General features: G+C 40.7%; 1 long non-coding RNA gene across 1 annotated transcript; it reads left to right on the top strand.

The window, feature by feature from the left end:
- The first annotated feature begins 7237 nt into the window (after window positions 1-7237).
- Window positions 7238-15226, top strand: LOC134174793 (uncharacterized). The gene is made up of 3 exons (XR_009968782.1): window positions 7238-7814; window positions 9937-10055; window positions 14888-15226. It is a non-coding gene; the product is annotated as an uncharacterized LOC134174793 (long non-coding RNA).
- The last annotated feature ends 1484 nt before the right edge of the window (window positions 15227-16710 follow it).

The raw sequence follows: 16710 nt of genomic DNA on the forward strand, positions 1-16710 counted from the left end.
AGGGCACTGGCAGGTTAAGAAAACACTGACTTATGTCTGAAAATGGTTCTAGGGTCAACTGCTACCAAGATGTGAAAAACTCGCTCTGGAGAAGTGACTGTGTCTGAAGGAAAGCCCTGCACTGAGATGCCAAGGATTCTGTGAATTATTAGGTTTGCAGTATGTAAACAATATATTTTAACTTAGTTTATGTGTGTATGGCTCACTGCTGGAAGAAGCCCCGACTCCCACTGGCTTCAGGGAATGCTGCAAGTGCACAGAGCCTCTGTGGACATGGCTCATAAGTGATGTGTTCAAAGAGTAGTGAAGCTCTGAATTAACCCTTCCAAAACCAGAATTCCTGCAACAGTGCTCCTCTATTGCCTCAGGTTTGCATATACAGGTATTTGATAGGTGTAATCATTCTCTGAGTCACTCCAGCACACTTTTCATGTGCAGAGAATCTCTTACTCATGTATGATACATGTGTGTGCAGGGTTTGGTCCAGTGTCGTATTTGATTGTGTGTGCGCATGCAAAATCTGTACTTGTCCAAGAAGCTGTATCAACAAAGAACAAATTCTTATATTACACACAGAAAAGTTGTGTAATGGAAACAAACCCCAGCACATTGGATAATTAGATTGGATTAGGTCCCTGTGCTCTAATGTTGGCAATATGTATTAGAAAATAAGGACTGGGTTTTGATTTTCAGAAAAGACAAATAACCTTTTCATGCAGCTTATGAAGTCAGCTGGTACTGACTGATGATTCTCTTGGCATGAAAGATGTCTTCAAGGGAAATGGGCCTGCCCATCCTGTCACATTCTAGCTGGGACAGAGGTAAGTCACAGTATGGTCCATATGACGACACTTCACGTGTGGCAGCTTTAGATTTTAGCAAATAATACATTTTATTTTCATACACCTTCTTTTATTGTAGAACGCTTTGTGGAACCAGGTGGTTGTTTTCTTATGAAGAGAAGTACGTTTTCCTCCTAATATGTCACTGTAATACCGAAACAGGCTTTTTGCTTCAGTATGTGAACTGTATTGGCACAGGCTAGGGAATGAAGTACTAAATCAGGTGCATAAACACTCTTGCTTATCACTAGGCAGAGACAGAGACAAAACTGCACAGATGAAGCGTCCACGGACTTCTAAGGATACCTGTTGTTTCCTTGCCTTCCTTAATGTTCAACTGAGCTTCCTCTCCCTCATTTGGCCATTGGGTTAACAACCAAACCCACTTCCTTTCTTACAAAGCTAAAAGCTAAAAGCCACTTTAGATACATTCTTCACATTCTAAAGCAGAATCTTTTTAGAAACTATTCATCCTGGGGTGAGGATCAGTGCTGCTCTTTTCTTCTCATTTTTTGCTTAAATTTCAGTTAACCAGGAGCCCTGAGAGAATCTTCCCATACACTAAAATTACCTGGATTACTTTTGCAAATTGTTGAGTTGCTACATATGCAGAAGCTGTAGAAAGGCTTTCTGTAGCAAAGTCTGCTCAGGACCAGCATATATATTTGTGCAGTTTATTTATTAGGTGGAAAAGGCTGTGCACCATGCAGCTGCTTCCCCTCTGTGTGATCAGACGTGCAGCCCCAGCATAATGGTGAAGGTTAAATTTGTCCTGGTTTCCTAAGTGAGACTTGAAGGTATGGCAAATACAGGAAGCCAAATAGCAGTGATAGGAGATAATAGTCCTAGCTGTTCAGAGTGAAATGACCAGGAGGGAGAAAACATGCATCTAAAAGTTCAAGTGTAAATTCAGATACAGGTACTGAAGAATTTCTCTTATGGAAAAAAAGAAAGGCAATGCTGGTTTATATCTGAAAGATGATTACGAAACCAGGGCTGCTGGTGGGACATTTATTGTATGTGTACTGTGGCCATATTTCCTGGAACATGGAGAAACATGAACAATTAGGTTTAATATTCTGGATAATCTGAGTATTTTTAGAGCTGGAATTGGAGGAAGGATGATAAGATTCCTTTGTAGAAGTGTTTGTACAGATTGTGTTTATAGGGGTGAATAAAAACAAATACAAGCAGCAGAGATGGAAAAATTTCCTAGTGCTCTTTCACCTCAGCTGAATCCATACTTGTCAGGGAAGGTAGGGCTTAAAAAGGAAACCCTCTGGAAAAGTTTGAGAGCTGCTACTTTAATCTTCACCTTCTGAGAAGTTTCAAATATCAAGAGCAGAGGGAGAGGAGACTGAGTCTCTAATTAGTGAAGGAGGCAGGTAGGACATTAATTGATTTGTTATGCTACTTCTTTGACCTGGGCTGTGCTTGAGAACAATAGAGGAGCTGTAATGTTCTTTAACAACAGAGCAGAGCTTTTATGCAATAGCAGCTTAGAAACCTTTGATCACAAACTGTTGCTGTAAATCTGTGATTTTTACAATAGTACTTTTTTCTACATGTATCTTAATTTTATTCATTTATTCTTTATTTAGGAATTAGTGTCACAGATTTTGGGCTACTTTCTCATTTTACACAGCATTTGAAAAGTCCTGAAATCATCCTCTTTCTTCTAATAGTGGTATAGTAGAAATCTGGTAACATTGGTGAACAAGTGGAATAGTCTCTTTTTTGTGGATGAAGCAGGTCATTAGAAACCTGAAAAACAAGAAAAGCAGGGGGGGAAAGGTGAAGAAAGATAGAGGAAGGAATTATTTTTATCTCTCCAGGATTGCCATTTAGGGTCAAACTTACTATGTAACAGTGCCTGTCATGGCTCCACAGTCCCAGATTTCAGTGAAACATTATACTGTCACTGCACAGGCCTTTGAAAGTTGCCTTTAGTGAAGGTGTTTAACGGTGCTAAGAGTTTTATTAATGATTTAGAACCAAAGAGACATTTCATTTCAAGAGAGTAGATAAAAATAGTGCTATAGAAGCAGCATACGTACCGCTGACAATTTGTTATCAAACTACTTGGCTTACAAAAATGTGTGGGCTCGGGCATAATTTAATTATTTAGTTGATTGTTTGTTGGGAAGCAGAACAAGAGAACAAAAAGGGTGTCTCAATTTCTGCGTAGCTCTAGAAGCAGAAGCCCTGACTGAGAATTTAATGAAAATGAGCAACAGAAACATACAAACATATTGGAGGTCTCAACAAAGAAAGGGCCAAGAGCTTTTATTTGGAAACAGAAGGCTCCTGGCACTTTGAATGTAATTCCTGGTGATGCTTTTTAACCTTTTTTTTCAGGGAAGGACTGCTTTTCCCAGTCCCAGCAGCCAGATCACTTAGCCTGAGTTTCAGACAAAAATTAGGTTTCTCTTTGTCCAAGTTCCCTGTGTAGCCAAAAAGGAAAGAGGGAGATGATCCATCACACCATGAGAGAGGTGGCTGAAACAGTCAAGATACAGTGCCCTGGTTAGATGAAATGTCCTTTGCAAGTGCCTGCCCAACATCATAGTCCAATGGCAGCAGAGTGATCCTGGATCTCACCTGGCTTTGCTAAACTGTGAATGTAAATCAGAGTAATTGTATGGTAAATTATTCAACTAAAACCCCACATCTGGGCACGTTGCTTTGGAGGGGATTTCACCTGAGAGAAAGAAAACCATTTTAAATTTGGTAGAAGGATGCCCAGGTAGGGAACTGGTTTGTAATGATTTAACTCAACGTCTGTTTAATGAATAAAATTTCAATGTGGGACAAGTCCGTACATCAAAGCAAAGTGTTGCTTTTCCTGAAAGGCAGCGCTTCTCCTCTTTGGCCGAATGGCTCAGTGTGCTTAAGAGCTCAAGTCAGTCTTTTTTGTGAGGGCTGGTTTTTTTTTGACATAATATTACCCATTTATTCCTCCCTACCTTGAACCATGCTTGTGCCTGTCATTATACAAGACACCTTGATTACATCAACGTACAGCTTATAAAGGCTGAGGACTGTGTATCCTATGTACAGAATGAGGGCATTCCTTACATGGTTTTGATACGTGAAGGTACAAGTGAAAGACAGACATCTACATTTTCTAGAGAACACATGTCTGTTTATTAAGCATCATTTTCCTTCATTTCATGGCTCTCTGTGTAGTGGTATAGAAAATAGTACATGGGAAGAATATTCAGTCCTACTCTGGTAAAAATCCCTTCATTCAAAAGAAGTATTTGATTGTTTTACAAGATAATGATGTCTAGCATGATGCAATATCAGGCACCAGGTACAGTCACATCATCATTGGTTTCAGCTTTTCTTCATGACTAACAAAAATCGGGCAACGTACACCAAAAAGAAAAAAGAACTGTAAGCCAGATGGTTTTTGAGAACTGAATAAAGTGCGAGGAGAAGTAAGCATCTGAGAGGAATGCACAGGGAAAAGATTAATCATTGCTTCATATTCTGTGTCCAAAACAATTGTGTCTTTGCTTGTCTCTGATGTCTGATTTTGAATAAGGTAACAGGCATTCCCTTTGAGACACACAGACTGTCACAAAATCCACAAGTAAAAACTATTGCAAGTATTGACCCAATTTGCTCACAAACTGCCATAATGGTAGGTAAAAGTGAACTGATGGGTCATCTGAAGTGCAGAACAGCGCATGTTTAAATAGCTAAAAATATCAGTCACCTTCTTTGAAAGGTCATGTTGGCTATTTGTATTTATTTCCAATAGGATTAATAGGAATATCCTAGAACCAAACAGAAAATTTGCTAAATGTATCAAGGTTGGGACATATGAGAGCAGGCAGCACCCTGAGACCTGACCTCTTTGTTCTGAGTATTAGCTGTATGCATGAAATGACTTGAGAGAGTTGTGTATGTCTGTGACCATCACTGTATATGTTGTAAATGCACTGATCAAAGGCCTGTTACATATCTAATAGTTATTTGCATAGTTGGACCCTGAAATAGGTTGAAGCCTCTATGATCAGAATATTTTTGTTAAATACTCTTCTTTTGAAGTAGTTTCCTCGAAGGACCTGGCAGTTGGTTGTTTCTGTGCACAAAAGGTATGTAGCAAAGAAACCACTCTGCTCACATATATGCAGGTGGATATAACTAGTTCCCAATACACACAGAGACACACTGTATTTGTATATGTATGTACATGTCTAAGTTGTACACAAGTACATTTGATACAAGTATACATTTGTGAATTTTTATGTCTCCGATTTATATTATAAAATTCCATGACTATTTGATATAATAAAAATCTCTCATGACATTTAGACTGTTAGCACCATTACAAAAGCAAAGTATTTTGTGTGTTTTCTCATTACTTTCAGGGCTATCAGCCCTCTTTTCACATCCTGTTTTGTGAAAAGAGAGGCCAGTTTCAACAGGTTTGGATTTCACATTGGGGAGAGAGAAGAATTAGTAGTTCAGAGACTGTTCAGATAAGCCTGACCTTAATTGACACACTGGTATGTTAGTTTCTGCTCAGTGAAGGAGAAAAAGAGAGAAGTGATAATGCCAAGTACTTAAAAATCATGAAGATTTCAGTTTAGATTTTCTACAGATGACTTAAAAGACATACACATTGCTAGTTATGTATGTTTTGTCTCAGTGACCTCACATCAAATGTGAAAAGCCAGAAAATAGTTTTCTAGCTACCAGAGTAGTTTTTTCCCTAGGGCCTGAGGTCTCTGCCGTTTATCCCTCACTCACCATTGCTGGTAATAACATGGCAATCTCCAAGTAATGTCCTGATGGTTCCCCCTGTGATCCCATTAGGCCATAAGCATAGTCTCTGTTGTGGGGGAGTCTCCCCTGTGCGGGTTGTGCTTCTGGCCCCATCAACTCCTGCCATTTTTGTGGCCCTTGGACAGTCACCCTGGATGGCTCAGCCGAACTTGGGTTTGCTTGTTCTGTCTTTCTGGATTAAAAGGGGTTTGCAGTTGCTTAACAACTGCATTTCCTTTCTGCTGCTCAAATAACTTTAACACTTAGAGGCTTCGGAATCATCTCCAGGTATAAGCTTCTTAGAGGTGCGTGTGAGTTTTGGGAATGACAAAGGCAAAGCCTTTGTACATCGAGGCTGGCACCCTGCCTCCAACAGTGGGAAAAAGGCACAAGAAATATTACAGTTCCTAGTTTCAGAAAAACTCCCCAAAGGAAATGTTATTTCCTAATATCTGGTAATTAAAATTTTATGTTTGAGGGTTTATTTCCAGTCTGATTCTTCTCCTGAGGTTCAAAAATGCTTTATTTCTTAGTAATGCAGTTCTTGACGTTGTTGTCATTGATGAAATATTTGGGTTTTCTGTATATTGCTGTACTCTTGGTCTTAATTATGTCATGGGGCATGAGGTGCTCAGGGGAGAAACAGATAAACAGACTCAGGCAGCGGCAGCGCATGCTCGCTGTGCTGCCCGGCCAACATTCCTCAACTCTGACCTGAGGACAACCTCTGGAGATAAGAGTCCCTTCTTATCAGTGAGTCCTCACCTTCTCTGCCAAGGCTGTCAGCGAAAAGGACGTTCAGAGCCAGCAGTGGAGTTATGTACAGCAGGGGCTTGTCCACCAGAAACCGTTCTGCGCTCACTGCTGTGATTTTAGCATCACCACCAGAAAGTTTATATTGTAACATATTTCTGTTCCCGTTTCACCCAGGGCTTGAACCCTGAAGAACTGGCAAATGGTCAGTTCTGACACCCTTCTGTTTCCTTGAGACCTGGCCCTTAGGTAACTTTCTATCTGAGGTGTATCAGGAATGGCACACACACTAGCCGCACTGTATATGATACCACACTATCCACACAGTGGATGATATTACCACTGTAAAGATGAACCCTTAGAACTGTTTGAACTTGGAACATTTGAATTACTGTCTCTGCTGTTCTCTACACTTGACACAGGTGCTCAAGTGACAAAGTTAAAAATATTCTTCATGTGACTAATTGCTTGCCCAAATCACGCACATCTCTTTTTTTCCTTCACCTGTAGTTGGCATGGTAATTGCTGGGTTTCAGTTGTCAAAACTCACAACCATGTAATCAGAGGGGTAGCTGAGAGACCAGTTGTCTTCAGAGTCTGGGCCCTGCAGACTTGCTCACCTGCTGTTCAGTAGCAACACAAAATAGCAACGCAGGTTCTTACAGTGACAAAACCTCCTGGCTAGCTCTGCAGGCAGCTCTTTCCATAAGTATGAAAAGATTAAAACTCAGTTGATAACTTCTCAATGAATCAGCCTGTACGTTCCGGTCAGGTTCGCTATCATTCTCCTAGGATGACCTTATTTTATAATTGCATTTCATGTATGTATCTGAGTATGAAACTCTGCTCATGCATCATTTAACACTCCTTGACGGAGAAGGTCGATGTCTTGGCAGAGCTGGGTGTTGATGTCTTTATGGATGGAAAATTTTGGGTTTATATTATATCAGTAACTCTACAAGATGTGATACTGGGATTTAGGGATCTGAGCTCTTGGAAATCGGTGGATGAGGTCCAGCTCTGTTCTTGTTTAGCTTTGAAAGAGAGGCTGACTCTTGTGGCATATGCAAGTGCTGTTTAGTTGCTTGTTTGAAACGGAAAGTCTGAAGAACAAGAAAATCGGAGGTTTTAGACTGGCTCCAAGATGTGCATTTATAAAATATCCAGATTCTCTTTGCATTTTATTTCTAAAGTAAGATTGAAATAAGCTTGAATTTTGAAATATCTTTCTCTTGGAATAGGATATTATGGAATATTGATTGTTCCTGTTGTGGAATATTTATTGTCTTACAGCCTGCATTTACAGTCTCACAACACAGAGAAAATAACTCCTGATGATGTTAAACTGACAAGACTGAGCGATGGGAATATGATGGGCTATTTTCTGTTTACCCTGGACACTTGTTGGAGTTTGCCTTGGAAGTCATGTGAGAGCTTCAGGTTTGTACTTCTCTTTATGTGATCTGCCTGTGTACTTTACAGAAGATGTTCATCCTGATTTGCTTTGCAGTTAGCTCTGCCTTTCTCCTCTTCTGCATGAATTCAAGTTTCACTCTACAGTACCTGGAGATTAGCTGAGTAAAATAACAGCCACATTTCTACCCTCTGTAGGCCAAAATCCTATGGGATCTGTTTTCCAGATACTGCTACCAGGCAGAAACAGGGCTGTAGCCCCGTTGTGCTGTGGGACAGGGAATTCCACAGAGCCTTAGGTCAGGCAGCTTTGCAGGATTCTTCTTAATGCTCCATGACACTTTGGATCCAAAAGCAGAAAATCCCAAGTTTCTCTCTCTTGGGCATTACAAATGATGTCTTAATTTACCAACACTACGAAAACTCTTTGTTATCTCTTTGTTTATAACAGGGCTTTATTTGCTTATTTTAGAACAAAAATACAAAAGCAAGTCCTACAAGCTTTGCATTTACATTTTGAAACCCAAATGAGCTGGCCTGAGTCTGTCTCCAGCAGACACTGTCAAGACAATTCCATCTTGAATGCTTTCTGTTTTAAAAATATTCTGCCCAGAATATATGCTTTTAACTTTTGATTGGTCTTTTTTTCAAGTGATGGGCATCTGCTGTTGAACATGTTGAGATGAACAGGGAAAAGGTTTTCCTGCTAATTACAGTGTGAGCACTTATGTCACATTCCAGATTTATTCCCCTAACTTGGGAGAAGATAAATAAAGGGATAGATTCTCCTACCACAAAGGACAGAGATGGAATGGCACTGTAGACCCAGGTTTTGGAGTCAGCCAGTTTGAAGTTCAGTGCTCAGACCACTACATCCCCTTACATTTGCAGACACTGCTTCATTCAGAACTCTAATCATTTTAGGATCTCCAAGTGTCTGAGTTCCCAGTGACATTAATTACCACGCACAAGGCTGGCTATTTCAAGACAATTAAGAGATACGGAGAGAATTGGTGGAAGAGTGAATCAGGGGTCACAGTCTAGCTCAGTATAGAGCCTACCAGTGCTCCGTCTGACAAATGAAAACAAAATACAAAGCTTGAGAGGAGCCAGAAAATATCTGAATAAATAATTAGAGCCTGTGTGTTTCAGGGAGCCGGGTTTTCTTGGCAGCACCAGGCTGTAGTCATTTCTGAACAAACAAGATTGAGATTTATGTCTCAGTGAAGCAATGCTGGGAGCCTGTTTGACGTGCTGCACAAAGCCCATTTCCGATGCTCTCGGCCAGATGAATTTCCTCCCTGTGCTGGAGGTGGGCAGAAACGTGGTGTCCTCATAAGATATGCCTCAGATGCAAGGTTGGTCTGTGCTCCAGAGGCATCACTTGCAGGGAGGAGTCTGTGGGACACTGCCAGGGGACACCTGCTTTTAAACTGAAGAGGAGCTGGCTCAGTTTTGCATGCACTCTGGTCTTCAGGGGTGCTGAGCTTCTGCACCCACTCATGTCAGTGGGGTTTGTGTAGGTTCAGCAGTTGTAAAACCAGAGAAAACAACAAAACCCCAGGCCTTCAGGTAATACCTTTCTGTAGGTACGATTTACAGGTGCCTGCACTGTATGTACAGCAGCTTGTTCCTGTGTGCTCTAGAGGATAAATGCATTTGTACAAGAGGCTGGCCTTGGGAAATGCCTCCATAATCACAACTACCACCAGACAGTTCATGCTTACAGAAGAGCTTTGCACAGCAAGGTATTAGTAATGGCATCTGTGAAATGAAAACCTGAGACACAGGAAGCAGGCAGCCTTGTCCCACAGCTCATTTGGGTTTGGTGGTGGGGAGGAATTTTCCCTTCCTGTCTCCCATGGGACATTCCTCCCTACCCCCTGCAGAGACAGGCAGGACTGGGGGTGAGCAGCCAGAGGTGCCCGGGAGCAAGGGGGAAGCAGGGGAGCTGTGTTCACTCTCCTCTGTATTTCCTGCCCCATTTGCCCCTGCAAATGCCCCTCTTATTCCTCCAGTGGCCTTTAAATGCGGGTTCCCACTCCTGCACCCCTCACCTCCATGGTGACACCTCCTCCTGTCCTTCAGCTGCCAAGGGAAGAAAACAACAACAGGTGGAAAATTAACTTTTTTTCCTCCTGTTTTACAGCATTGTTGCAACATCCTTTCCTCCCCTTCAGCTTCAAGGGGGCCGGGCTGCTGTGCCAGAGCTGACTGCTGTCACCACTTCACCTTTCAGGACCTTGTGCTGTGCTCCCACATTAAAAGGTTTGTTGGATTTAAGAAAGCCTGTGCTGTCATTGCTAAGGAATGTATAAAATCTGGTGTCAATAAGCTTAATTGGTGCAGAGGCCTGATTTGGTTTGAGGGAAAGGTGTAGATATTGCCCCCTGCTAAACTCTGTAAAGAGACCTGGCAGCTTTGTTTGCTGGAGAGCGGTGACCTGAGGTGTGTGAGTAAAACCATCAGCTGAGGTTGGGAGGAAAAGTGCAATTAGAGGTGGTCTTTTACTGGTGCTTTCATGCACTGAGTAGAGCTAATGCTGAAGGGCGCGGAGGTATTAGAACAAAGGTAGGAGACCTGGTGGGTCTGAGGGGAGAAGCTTGAGTCATGAAAGAAAGGAGGCTTTCTGGATCTGGGATAATATGGGATTCCTAGGGAGAAGCTTGCCAGCTGAACTAGAGAGTCTTGGTTCCTGCTGGTATGGCTCAGCCTTCCTAGGAAGACACTTCAATGTGTGTTTGATTAAGAAGAAAAATGGGCAGAACAAGTGGAAAGTAACAGTACATCTCAAAGAAAATTCCAGTGGGCAAGAGCTGTTAGTTGGCTTCAGATAGAAAGGCTGGGCTGAGCTTTTTAGAGGTAAGTGAAAGGGGTACAAGTGTACACTTCAGGGTAGGAGAAATTAAAGGACGGCACAGCTGCTAAAAAATTAAAGTTGATGTATTTGCCTCTATAAATTCAGCGTGTTTGCCAGAGCTCTGCACTTGGATTAAACTCAAAGCATATGTTCTCTGACTTGAGGATTATCCCACACTGGGCTGCATCCATTCCTTCTGCTCTCTCCTCAGGGAAACAGCTCAAGTTCTATAAACTAGCAGAATCCCAGAACTAAAGTCCAGCAATCCTTGCACCACTTTCAGTTTGCTCCTTAAGCTTTCTTTTCCCCTTTGTCCACTTGTTTCCCTATAGAGATGCTTCCTGATTTCTTCCTTTCTGTGGTATCTTCATTTCTAATGTTTCTTCCTTTTTATTTTACCCCTCTTTTGGTGCCGAGATATGAGTGTGTCACTTGTTCAGTGCATTTCCAGATAAAGTACCTTTATGTTCTCACTTTTGCTCCCTTTATGTTTTAGAGAAGCTTCTTAGAAGCATCCCAGAATAAATCCAGCTTCCTTCTTTCACGTGCACAAAAAGTCAACAGCAATAGGCTTCTAGTTTATTGGGCTTGTTTCTGCTTATCGTGGTCAGTACTTTTTCAGTGTTTCCTTGCTATTTTCAATCTTGTTTAGTTCATAAATAATTTTGCTCAGTGACCTACCTTTTTATTACAATTACTGAAAAACTAGGCTGGTTAGATCCTGGCTCATTCATAAGGCTCCTAATGAATCCTCAGCTGTTGATAACAAAGGAATTCAGCAGAATGAAATTCTTCTCCCTGTACAGGGTGCTTGCTGCAGTCAGTGTGCACCCCTAGAAAAGATTAATGCTGTCCAATGGAACATATCACATACTGATGACTTCAGGTTGTCCACTAATCTTTGTAATTGGCATGAAATCCAGGGTGGCTGGGAGTCAAAATCCTGTCTGCTTGGCTTTGTGTGTGTTCTGCTGATTACCTGTCTAATGAAGTAAGTAGGCAGAGCAGTGTTTGTGTCATCCTGCAGCCACGTCAAGTAACTCACTAAACCTCTCCCTGGGAAAGCAGTCTGGAAACTTAGGTGAAGATTTTTGTTTCAGTATAAATTTGCTGCTTTGTAGAAACCTAAGGATGTTATGGGAGGAGATCAGTGTCAATGAACTTACTAGCTTTAAAATAATGTGGAGGGGAAAAAAAGTCCATGATCATTCTAGCTGTTTCCAGAATGAAAGACTCCAGGCTTTCCTCTTGAAAGTGGTATTAGTTGCAGATACCGTCTGCAACTCTCCTGAGCATACTTCAGAAAGCCCTTATGGTAAACAGGTTGCATGTCTCAGTTCCGGGAGGGTTTGCTGCCACACAGAAATTCCAGATTGTGTGCTGGTAATTCCAGATCTTTATAATCCAATGATCCAGATACCCTGTGCTGTGTTTAGAGTAGGATGCTGAGCGCTGTTTTACCAGGAACATGACTGGGGTTCGCTGTCATGTGTGTTTGCTCTCAGCATGGGGTTTTTGCCTTTATAAAAGTTACAGTTAATCAGCCAGGAGTCTTGGGAGTTGAGTTCCTTGGGGATTGATGGCCAGGGGCAGGGTGTGAATGGCAGGGTTCTGCCTCCATAAGGTGGAAAGAAACCAGAAAGTAGCAGAATGCTGTGAGAAGAAGTCAAGAGCATGGCCCAGAAAGGTAATGGTAAAAGGAATCAATGAGATGTAGAGCAGAAAGCAAAACTGAAAATCATGCATGATTAATCTGCTTGCTGTTTTCTCATTGTGTTTTGGAAACTTGACTTTACAGACTGAATTGCACCAAACAAATATCTGTTTTGTGTTATCAGTCTTGTCTCCATGTGGAAAAAAGGTCAGATCAAACATCAAGATATTTTATTCTTTTAAGTGCCGTCATGTTTTGCTACATATTTTGATATCCCTCATAACCATTTTCTTTTTATTCATTACAAACGATTAATTCACTGGGCACTCTGCTTCCCTTGAGCATTGCAGGGTTCTAAATGGCTTGTTTTGCCAAAAAGTGTTTGTTACTGGATCGGAGAAGCTTGATGGCAAGTAAGGAGGGAATGCTTCCTAATAAATATTCCTTTTGGATATAGTGTGCCTCTACATTGGAAGAAGAATATTCTGAGAAGTGTTCTAACAGTGTTTGTGCTTACTCTTGAAGTTGGAATTGTAAGAAGCACTTTGCCATTCCAGCCTTGTGAAGATGTTCTAAAGGACAAGAACGAATTTTAATCTGAAGAATATTTATGGGGTCTTTTTTGATAGAGAAGGAAATCTTATAGTGCATGACATTACAGAGAAACTCAGCTCTATAATTCTCACTTTATACAGATACGATATCAGTGTTGCAGATTGACGGACTTCTGAGGTGTTTCTGGACTGTCATCTCTGCCTAGAGAAAGGGAAAGACTTTCTGTTCTTTGTCGATATAATTATATGGCTCTCAAAGGATTTGCTCCTGTTCTCAGAAGTCAGGAGAGAAGCAGTGGACTCATAATACACCAGAAGTAAATTCCACTTCCTGCCTTCAGATCTCCCAGTCAGATAAATGAAGAAAGACAATGGAGAAAAGCACTTAAACAAAAGAGTGAAAGTCATGTTTGGTCTTTTGTGGGGGGGAAATGAGAATGGAGCTGCTCTGATAGGGGCTGTAATAAGAGTCGTTTCAAAGGGGAGGGGTGGCAGGAGGTGGGACCTTCACTCTGCCAGAGCTGGATTGAAACGTGCACACAATGGCAGGGCACCTGTTGGGAGCTGAAAGCTTTTCTAGAGAGCTTGGTGCTAATTGTCGCCTCGCAGCTGGAGGATTATGTGTAACCTGAGCATTTAGCAGCGAAGCTCTTACAGCAGCCTTGACAAGTAGTGAAGGGAAAAGTTCCTCTTTTTTTTCTACAGTTAATACCACAAAATGGTGTTTTATAAAGTTTGTCTTTAATCTTACCTTGCTGTGATGCCCTTTCAAGAAAGAGGACTATAGTCCTGCAAATAAAGCCGCTGTAAATGCAAGGATGTTGTTTTAACTTCAAAAGTAACTCTAATGCTACTAAATATTATAACATCTACAGAGCGGAACCAAATCCCCCATTCTATGTGCAATTGGCTCGTATGTTGGGTTTTTTTTTTCCTCTCTGTATTTTAAAAGTACCTTCCATTGTATAAACATCCTTAATCTAAATTGATCCTCAGTTGCCTGGAATATCTGAACTAATAGAACAAATAAGAGTTCATTTTATGCCTATGTAAGACTCCATTTATTTCACGGGCGTACTGGGATCAGTGTATTTGAATATGATGTGAATTCATGCTTTATTTTCTTGTCACAAGAAAATAGAAAGCTGGCTTAATGGTGTCAGCCTTTCATCAGTCATCTGAAGACAAGCAACAGAAAATATCACTGAAGTAATTGTAACTGGATGAGTTGCAGAAAGAAGAGCTGCAAATCGTAGAAATAAACTCTTAAAACCTTGTTCTTCATTTACTCATAACCTGAAGTAACTGTGGAAGTTTCTCGAGGCTTTCATTAAAACGTGGGTGCAGATAACAAACTAATTCAGTGCATATTTGGGGTTCTTATTTTATTATTGCCTAGAGTGTATGACTTTTTATTTAATTAATAAAATCCATTAATTTTAATTATTAACGGCTTTAAATATTTCTTACATGAGCACTGCAATGTGTTCTTGGAGAACACTAGATACGAGCTGCTTTATAGGCAAAGCAAGAGTTGCATTCATCAACAGTCCTCCTTTTTCCTAATGTAATAAATCTGTATGAAAATAATTATTGTGGAAGCTCTGAGAAAAATAACTGAAGAATATTGTTGCCTCCAAAGCTCTGTCTTTAAATGCTACTGCACACATATACACTATAAAAATATTTCTTAGGAGTATGCATTGCATTGGACTACCTGGTCTCTGCCTTTGATGCAACTAGATTGTTCTCTAAGGTTGCTTTATTTCCTGTACCGTACCAAGTACTTCACATTTAGATCTGTGACTGGTTCAGCTGCTGTCCAAAACAATCTGAATTTCACTAGTATTTCTATTCATTTTCTTAAGAAGTACAAGAGGAACTTACAGCATTCTTAAATCAAAGAAACAGCATTGGGTTGCATATATGACTCTTAACTCCTAGCTTGAGCAACCTGCAGTTTTTATTCTTTTCCAAATGGAAGTTATCCCAGCCTTTACAGCATTAGCTAATACTGGGTTATCTTATTTAGGCTCAAACCTAGTAACGAAGACACAACTTCCGCAGTGAGGAGCTTGACTTCAGAAAACTTGCTGATGGGAGAAAGTAGCGACACCTGAGAGCAATGAGTACTGAAGAGCTGTGTGTTTCAGCTTCTGCAAAGGTAAGATGTAAAACCCTGATCAGAATTGGAAAAGGAAAGAGCTTATCTTGAGGATTTCAGTGAAAGAACCATAATTTCTGCAACTAATTTAGCAGGGTTTTGTTGTTTGTTCTGTTTGGAAGAGCGGGATGCGTTGCTTGTAATTGTCCTCCAGTAAGCTTTAAACAGCTTCTTTGGCAATGAAAGTTTTCTTGTTTGACTGATTGATCTTATAGCTCATGTTTAGTAATTTCCAGAGGGTTACCTGCAGCTTGCTAAATGGATCCCCATAGTTTCACTGTTCACATCAAACGGAGTATTCTTCAGCGGTACAGTGATAAACCAAAAGGAAAAATCCCATTTCAGTGTGGTAATTGCATTGGCTTGTATTATTTTAGCTCAGCACAGTTGCAAATGTAAATCTACTAAAAAGAACCAGACAAAAAGATATATATAGACACGACATTTTTAAAAGGCACAGTCACTTGCTTGTGTTAAAAGCTGCTAACCTATAGGCCTGGAATTACTTAGAACTTTGGTAGTTTTGAGTGACTGACTAACTAAAGAAAGAATAAGAAACGAAAAAGAGTGGTGAAAGGAAATCTTCTTGTTGAAGAAATGTAAAAGCAACATTTTTGGCAGCCCGCTTTGGGTGATGTCATTCTACAGAATGTGCTAAAGTCTGTTATTTTACAGCAGGAACTGATTTCTCAAGGCAGGCAGAGTCTATGGGCACTTAGTGTTGCTCTCAACTTAGGCCAGGCAAGATCTGTGCTTTTTTACACCTCGTTTGATGGTAATAAATCATGTAGACTTTTAAATATGGGGCTCAAAGGCTGCTTTTCATATTTATACACATATATGTATCTAGAGATGTTTGGAATCCTTTGCACACTTTCTTGTGTGGGTTTATCTCTTGGCTGAAGATACGCTTGTTGCTAGTATTGAGTATTCGTTGCCTTCTGTACTGGGTTCTGGCAGATGAGAACACTGAGAGTGGAACTGCATTTGGGAAGGCAGGGAGAACTCCCCCCGCTCCCTTACTGCCAGTTCGTTCCGAGGTGACAATTCCTTGCTGTTTCTCCCCAGTTGCTTGCTAATACTCAGTCTATAGGATATCAGAGTAGCTACAGTTCAGTGTATGTTCGCTTTGTCATGAGTGAAAATAGGTCTCAGCTCTGAACCACAGTAAGTTGAGTGCAGACTTGTGGTAAAATGCAAAGAGCTTTACTGTATTTGAAGCATTAAGTAGTAAAAGGATTAGGTTCTGCTGAAATTATCCAAGAGGGAGCATGAATCAGGTGGTCTTTGGAAGGTTTAAGGATTGTCCTGTTAAGGACCAATAAATGTAGTTCACTTGCTAACATAAGGGAGTATTTGTGTTTGTTACATTTTATGTGGCCCATCAATTTGGACCATGAACCTAGTCATGTAGTAAAGGTACTTTAAAGCAGAATTGTAAAGATTACTGCTAGAAGCAGAGAATACTCAGGGCCTGATTCTGCAGAAATTTTGTGGACTGCTAATGGAATAACGTGTCACTTGGGATAAATTAGACTGGCCTTATGATTATTACATCTGAAAGAAAAAAATGCTGAATACCTTTCACTTGCATTCCTTTCCTTTCGCATTTTACTTCTAGTGAGACACACCACTGTGACAGAGTTAAAGTTTTGTTTCTAGGTGTATATTAAATAATGCTTGATTAATCA

Source organism: Pezoporus occidentalis, unplaced genomic scaffold, assembly GCF_034315485.1.
Source record: "Pezoporus occidentalis ecotype Australia unplaced genomic scaffold, CSIRO_AGI_Poc_V1 ctg63, whole genome shotgun sequence".
NCBI lineage: Eukaryota > Metazoa > Chordata > Aves > Psittaciformes > Psittacidae > Pezoporus > Pezoporus occidentalis.